The sequence below is a fragment of the Orycteropus afer genome, unplaced genomic scaffold (assembly GCF_000298275.1).
Source record: "Orycteropus afer afer isolate SDZICR_OR568_19922 unplaced genomic scaffold, OryAfe1.0 scaffold00021, whole genome shotgun sequence".
NCBI classification, from domain to species: Eukaryota; Metazoa; Chordata; class Mammalia; order Tubulidentata; family Orycteropodidae; genus Orycteropus; species Orycteropus afer.
The window spans coordinates 14,509,644-14,516,813 of NW_006921608.1; positions in this window are offsets into that span (position 1 = coordinate 14,509,644).

A 7,170-nucleotide genomic window follows, 5' to 3' on the forward strand; every position below is an offset into this window, starting at 1 on the left:
TGTGCTATCTCTCACCTTTTCAGGATAAATTCCTAGTAATGGAATTGCTGGGTCAAATGGCACTTCTATTTTCAGTTTTTTAAGGAAATGCCATACCGTTTGCCACAATGGTTATACCATTTTACAATTCCACCAGCAGTGCACAAGAGTTCCAATCTCTCTGCAACCTCACCAGAATTTGTTATTTTCTGACCTATTGAACTTTGCTATTATTGCTGGGGTGAGATGATATCTCATTGTTGTTCTGATTTGCATCTCTCTAATGATTAATGATCACGAGCAACTTCTCATGTGTTTGTTGGCTGCTTGTATATCTTTTTTGGTGAAGTATCTGTTCAAGTCTTTTGCCCATTTGTGAATTGGGTTATTTGTCTTTTTGGTGTTGAGATGTTGAAGTTTTCTATAGATTTTGGAGATAAGTTTTTTTATCAGATATGTCATAACCAAATATTTTCTCCCAATCTATAGGTTCTCTTTTCCTTTTGATGAAGTCTTTCAATGTGCATAAGGATTTAATTTTTAAAAGGTCCAAGTCATCTGGCTTCTCATCTACCTCCTGTGCATTCTGGTTATGCATGATAGTCTATTTATGCTGTATATTAGGGCTCCCAGATTTACCCCTATTTTATCTTTGATGAATTTTATAGTTTTGGGTTTTACATTTAAGTCTTTGATCCAGCTTGAGTTTGTTTTTGTGTATGGGGTCAGGTATGTGTCTTGTTTCATTTTTCTGCAGGTGGATATCCAATTTTGCCAGCGTCATTTGTTAAAGAGGCTGTCTCTTCCCCATTTAAAGGTTTTTGGACCTTTGTCAAAGATTGGTTGTCCATAGATGGATGGGTCTATATTTGGACTTTCGATTCTGTTCCATTGGTCTATTTTTCTATCATTGTACCAATACTACACTGTTTTGACTACTGTCTATAGTAGTTCTTAAGTTCTGAGAGTGTGAGACCTCCCACTTTGTTTTTCTTCTTCAGAAGTGCTCTGCTTATCCAAGGTCTCTTTCCTTTCCATATGAAATTCATAATTGGTTTTTTCATGTCCTTAAAAAATTTTGTTGGTATCCGGATTGGGATTGCATTAAATGTGTAGATTGCTTTAGGTAGTATTGACATATTCACAATATTCAGTCTCTCTACATGGATGATGCTCTTGATGTCATCCCACAATTCTTCTGGTTTTTGGTCATTGGTGGTCAATGTGTCAAATCTATTCTTTTGATGGTCTCTAAATTCAGAGGGATATATTCAAGGTCATATTGTGGCTCTTGTGGACTTTTTTAATTGTCTTCAACTTCAAGTTGAACTTGCATATGAGCAGTTGATGGTCTGTTTCACACTCAGCTCCTGGCCTTGTTTTGGCTAAAGATATTGAGCTTTTCCATTGCTTCTTGCCACAGATGTAGTCAATCTGATTCCTGTGTACCCATCTCATGATGTCCATGTGTATAGCCACCATTTGTGTTGTTGAAAAAAGGTATTTGCAATGAATAAGTCATTGGTCTTGCAAAATTCTATCACATGATCTCCAGGGTTATTTCTGTCACCAAGGCCAAATTTTCCAACTACCAGTAATTTTTCTTCGTTTTCAACTTTTGCATTCCAGTCACCAGTGATAATTAACACATCTTGATTGCATGTTTGATCAAATTCAAACTGCAGAAGTTGATAAAAAATCTTCAATTTCTTCATCTTTGGCTTTGGTGGTTGGTGCATAAATTTGAATTATCATAGTATTAACTGGTCTTCCTTGTAGACATATGGATATTATTGCACTTCAGGACAGATCTTCCTTGTCTGCCTTCCACGGAGTTTGAACTGCCAACCTTCTGGTTAGTAGGCACTTAGGCACTGCACCACCAGAGCTCCTTCCTGTAAAGATTACAGCCTTGGAAACCCTATAGGGGCAGTTCTACCCTGTCCTACAAGGACTGGTCTTCCTTGTAGACATAAGGATATTATTGCACTTCAGGACAGATCTTGAAACATCCTTTGTAATGATGAATGCCACACCATTCATCTTCAAACTGTCATTGCTGTCATAGTAGATCATGTGGTTGTCTGATTCAAAATGGCCAAAACTGGTCCATTTCATCTCACTAATGCCTAGGATATCACTCTTTATATGTTTCATTTCACACACAACATGTACATAAAAATCTTGTTCCACAAGCTACTTTGGTGAGTAGCAACTGGGGTCTTAAAAGCTTTAGAGCAACCATTTAAGATGCAACTATTGGTCTCCTCTCATCTGAATCAAAGAAAAGTGAAGAAAATCAAAGGCATCTGGAAACAATTAGTCCAAGGATAAGGTGGACCATGAGGACCCCGAGACCAAAAGAACTATATGGTGCCTGGCTACCAATGCCAACCACTTGGAAAGGGATCAAAAGTGGAGATCCTGGATAGAGTGGGAGGAAAAATGTGCAACAAAATTCAAAAACACAAAAATGACCAGAAGTACTAGTTGGGTAGAGTTTGGTGGGATCCCTAAGACTGTTGTCCCGAGTTACCCTTTGGGCCTAGATTTGGAGTCACTACCATAGATTGGCTCTCAGGGCACAAGAAGAAAGACCTACAAGCAGAACACCTCCCCAGGGTGATGCACTCACCTACTCTAGGGAGATGCGCCCCTTAGAGCAATCAGCCATGAGGCAGCAGAGGAGCAGTGCTCACATAGAGGGAAAGCTAAACAGATGGGAGTGCTTAGTTAAGAAGGGCACAGGGAGGAGGTAGTCACAGGGACAGGAGGGGAGGAGAGTTTTTTATGGTCAGCGATGGTAATTGGGGCATGAAATCAAATGTACACACACACACACACACACACACAAAAGAAAAAAATGTTTTGTAGAATGTCTCTATTGGGATTTATGTGATGCTTTTCTCATGATAAGAGGTTATGTGTTTTTAGGAGGAAATTCACAGAGATAAAGTGCTGTTCTCATTACATTATATCAAGGATACATAGTATCAAAATGACTTATCACTGTTGATGTTACCCTTGAACATGTGGCTGAGGTAGAGGTAATGTTTCTCTAGTCTAAAGTTACTCTTTTCCCCCTGTCCATTTTATATTCTGCTCTTTTTAGGGGTACGTTATGAAAGAATTCACTATGTCCAACCCACACGTAAGGAATGAGGAGGTATGTTCCACTCCCTTGAGGAAGGAGTATCTTGTTTGTTTTTGATCATTCAGCTCTCTAATCCATCTAGAATTTATTTTTGTAAATGGGAGCTCTGGTAGCATAGTGCCTAAGGCACTTGACTGCTAACCAAAAGGCTGGCGGTTCAAACCCACCAGCCACTCCTCGGAAGGAAGGTTGGGCAATCCTACTTCTGTAGTGATACTGCCTCGGAAACCCAAGGAGGGTTCGCTATGAGTCGGGGCCGACTCAACGGCAAATAACAACAACAACAACAACAATGGCCGTAGTGGACATTGGGATTGTTTTATCTTTCCCTTTTTTGTGTAATAGGCATCTCTTTCATTTGGGGTAGTCATAGTGGAAATTGACACCATCCCATCCTAAGGGAGGGTCTTGCTGCTTTTAACCCAATAAGGGAATTCCCATCCCTCTTCCTGCATTGATTTATTCAGGCATAAACCAAATCATTGATGTCAGGTAATGATCAAGCTGACAGTTTGAGCCAATGGGACAAAAGAGGAGGTTGTGGAGGTATACTGGGAGAGGCGTTTTCTTCTTCTTTTAAGGGAGCTACCAAAGGATAATGCTTTTCTCCTTGGCAGTTTGGTGTGCAGACAAGAGGCCTGAAACTTCAGCAGCCAGTTAGCCTCAGGATGAAGCTAACACTGAAAAAGTCCAATCTGAGAAACAGAACAAAAATGTTGAAAACAAATACCCCAGCATCTTCCCTGGCATCACGGACCCACTAAATCAACTCAACTCTGAAGCCTACTTGAGTTGATTCTGACTCATAGTGATCCTGTAGGTCAGGGTAGAACTGCCCCTATAGGGTTTCCAAGGCTGTAATCTTTACAGGAAGGAGCTCTGGTGGTGCAGTGCGTAAGTGCCTACTAACCAGAAGGTTGGCAGTTCAAACTCTGTGGAAGGAAGACAGGACAACATACTTCAGTGAAGATTTACCGCCTCAGAAACCCAATGGGGGTTGCTAGTAGTCGGAATCAACTCATAGTGGATTTTTTTTTTTTTTTTTAATACTTTACAGAAGCAGGTTGCCACACATTGCCACATCTTTCTCCCACAGAGCAGCTGGTGGATTAGAATAGCTGACTTTTTGGTTAGCAGCTGACCTCTTAACCACTGCACCACCAGGGCACCTTACTCTATCTAATGTCTTCCAGTTAAATGAATTCTTTGTTATTTAACATAATTTGGGTTGGGTTTTCAATTGCTTTCAATATAAAGAAGATTAACTGATACAGGAATTTATTATTATTTTTTTTCAAATAGCTGACCCAATACAATTCCTTGAATGATCTATTCTTCCTTGTATGATTTCAAATGTCACTTTATCATAAACAAAATTTTCATGAGAATGGTTCCATTCCAGATTTGTTATTCATTATGTATGCTGATTTATCTATTCCTAAATCAATCCTATACTGTTTTAATTACTATAGTTTTAGAATATGTTTTGTTCTCTTTAATTTTTTTTCAAAAACTTATTGACTATTTTCATATATTTCTCTTCTATCTGAACTTGAGAATTAGGTTGTTAAGTTCCATAAATAGTCCTTTGAGAGGTTTAAAACTTGAGAATGTACTAAATTTATATATTAATTCTAGAAGAATTTATTCATTTAAAATAGTGAATCTTCTCTTCTGAGAACATGGTATATCTTTTATCCAGAGCTTCTTATATGTCCTTCACTAACATCTTACAGATTTTTCTTTTTTTTTTTTCCTTTTCATGTAGGTCATTAACATTTCTTATAAAGTTTGTTCCTAGGTATTCTATGGGGCTAGCTCTTTTTTGAATGTTCTTTTTTTCCTCTTTCACAATTTCTAATTGATTATTCCTGATGTACTAGAACAGTGGCTCTCCTGGGATTAGCAACATCAGTGTCACCTGGAAACTTGTTAGAAATGCAAATTTTTCAGGTGACTGTCATTCACACTGAAGTATGAGAGCCACTGTAGTAAAAGATACTGTCTTTTTCTGATCATTGAAGTCCTTTTTAAAAAATGATTTTTAGTGAGCATTTTGGCACATTAAAAAAAAAAATCCTTAAAGGGAAATAGCAAAAAATACAAAAATGTTCCATGCTTTTTGTTGTTACTAGATGACACCCAGTAGATTTTCATTCAGTTACTCCATGTGACAGAGTAAAACTGCCCCATAAAGTTTTCTAGGCTGTAATCTTTACAGGAGCAGATTACCAGGTCTTTCTTGTGGAGCTGCTGGGTGAGTTTGAACCACTAACCTTTCTGTTAGCAGTCGAATACTTAACTGTTGTGTCACCAGTCCTTGTTAGACCAGTAAGCCTGGTCTTTTTTTTTTTTTTTTTTGAGTTTTGTTTCACAGAATGTGGACATTATTGAACAAGGGAGAAACAATCTAGGTAGTTTTCATGAAACTTTAGGGAGAAAGACAGGATTTTAGAAATAGTAAAACTATTAACTATGTTAATAGTAAAACTATTAACTATGTTAATAGTAAAACTATTAACATAGTTAATATGCTATATTATGTTATATGCTATATAATATGTTAATATGCTGTATAATTCTTTCTTCAGAATTTCCATGAAACTTTTAGTAATAATCTACATCTCCAAGCTTTGTGAAGTTGGAGTTGTGTTTGATTTAAAGTATTCATCATACTGAGATTCGCCTATGGGTAGCTCAATCAATACTACTCTAGCTTCTTTCTGTCTCTTAAATGTCCATTTTCCTTTCTTCCCTTCCTGCCAAATGCATCCATGGTCCTTGGATGGTGCAAACGGGTTTGCACTCAACTACTACCCTAAATGTGGGTAGTTCGAATCTACTAGTGGTACCCAGGAAGGAAGGGAGGCCTGGCGATTTGCTTCCAAAAAGATTACAGCCAAGTAAGTCCAATGGGCAATTCTACTCTGCAACACATGGGGTTGCCATGAGTAGGAATTGACTTAATGATAATGGGTTCGGTTTTTTGGCCCTTGGCCTCATTGTCCAGTTTTCCTGCAGTTTTAACTCCTGCCACCACTATATATTGCTCTATTCTTATTTGTTTAGCTTTCCTGGTCTGAGTAAATAAGTCTTCTTTCTTCTCAGTTCAGGCAAGATAAATTAAAAATTACTCATAGAGATCATAGGCAAGCATGAAAAGAAAACGAAAATATAAAAAGAGAAATTATATAAGGCAGCAAAGTTATTCTGTAAGATATAGTAATGGCAGACACATGACATTTCAACAAGGAACTTCTAGAAATTTGGATTCAGAAGAGGACATGGAACAAGGTATATCATTGCTGATGTCAGATAGATCTTGGCTGAAATGCAAAGAATACCAGAGGGATGTTTACCTGTGTTTTATCAACTATGAGAAGGAATTAGACTGTGTGAATCATAACAAATTATGGATAATATTGAGAAGGATGGGAATTCCAGAACACTTAATTATGCCCATGAGGAACTTGTGCATAGACCAGGAAGCTGTCATTTGAAAAGATAGTGAATGGTTTAAAATCAGGAAGGGTGTGCAACAGGGTTGTATCCTTTCACCATACTTATTCAGTCTGTATGCTGAACAAATAAGCTGAGAAGCCAGACTATATAAAGAAGAACATGGCATCAGGATTGGAGGGAATTTCATTAACAACCAGAGATAAGCAGATGACAACCTTGCTTGCTGAAAATGAAGATCACTTGAAGCACTTACTGATGAAGGTAAAAGTCTTCAGTATTGATTACACTTCATCATTTCAATCCCCATGGATCTATAAATCTAAATTCCATGAGAATGAAAAAACCAGTTCCTCTCATTGCAACTGTATCTGGTCATAAGAAAGATATCTATATATGGAATTAAAGGTTAAACAGGATACATACAATATGGACACTTTGTTGTTGTTAGTTGCCACCAAGTGGGCTTGGACTCATGCAGACCCCATGTATGAAGGAGTCCAATTGCAATTGGGTGAGAATTTTGTGAACAAGTTGTGAGTGAGAAAGGGAAGGAAATAAAGTTTTTTTTTTTTTTT